Source organism: Suncus etruscus, chromosome 3 (genome assembly GCF_024139225.1).
Source record: "Suncus etruscus isolate mSunEtr1 chromosome 3, mSunEtr1.pri.cur, whole genome shotgun sequence".
Taxonomy (NCBI): domain Eukaryota; kingdom Metazoa; phylum Chordata; class Mammalia; order Eulipotyphla; family Soricidae; genus Suncus; species Suncus etruscus.
Window position 1 is genome coordinate 73,960,858 of NC_064850.1, and position 1,307 is coordinate 73,962,164.

Here is a 1,307-nt window from a genome sequence, read left to right on the forward strand (position 1 = left end):
ATAGTTATCCCACTATTTATATTACAAAATTTGTCTATTTTAAAGAATGAAGTAAATGTTCTATCTTTAGTAAATGAATTCCTCAGTGTGCAGATTGAAGAGCCAGTGAGGGGGGGACAAGTTAAGCCAAAATAAGTGCATCTTAATATTTGTGATTGTTAAAATAATTTATCTAATGATGTTTAAAATTGTGTAGAGAAAGGAGTGGGTATATAATTACCCAACTATTGTGAATGTGTGCACAGGTATGCACATGCATATATATGCACATGCATGTATACAGGTTTTTCATTCACACATGTATGAACATATACATATTCATGTCGCAGATGAACAGAGCACTTTCATATAATTTTATCTATACTGGCTTACTATTTTCATATGCATCAGTTTCATGTTCTTTCTAATGTAAAAAATGAGAAATTGAACATTTCATATTTTCATGTATTAGTTTCTAAATATTTTCAGTCTATCGAGGCTTACCCTTAACTATATTACTGCTGATTAATGTTCCTTCAAAACTAATTTTATCATTCTACTCTTGAGTATACAACAAAAAATTCTCCATATATAAAAAGAAATTTCTTTCTTTATTGCAAATAGTTCTCAAAGAAAAATAGATCATACTTTGATTCAGCTCTCAGAAGTTGCCATGCAACAAAAAGAAGTTTTTGAGGACCTCTGACACAGTGTGCCCTTGAAGGGCACTGAAATTCTCTTTTCTTTCTCTGTCAAAGGCTCTTCTTTCATTTTATACTCCCCACTTGTCAAACCTGGTGTGCAATAGGAATAAGCAGCACAAATTGGCAGATAATACCCCTTATTTCCATGTAGAAGCAGGTGCATTTTCCTCAGGATAAGTGGTGCTATGATGTTGATCCTCTCTGACAGGCCAGCTGATCTAAAATTACTCAGCATACATCGCCAGTGGCAGGTGAAGCTTCTCTCAAGAGCTTACTCCAAAACTGTTCAATACCCTAGGTGATAATTAAAATTTACTGGATATTTGCAAAACCCAATAGTCCTAGTTACAGCAATTATCAATGACTAAGTGTTAGTGCCGGAAATGTTACCTGATGATTTTTTGTTGTTTTGGCTGTTGTTCAAGAAAATTGACCCTCCTTCCTCTTTCCATTTTTTTTTAACTTCTTCCAGAAAGAAAATGAGTCAAATGTCTCTGTTGTCTGTGGAGGTAAAATAAAAAAATCAATATATTATATTTCATTATTCTTTTTTTTTTCAAATTTTAGAGAGACATGGATTTTGTGAACAAGCTCCTGATTTTGTTATCCATGGGATGGCATTGA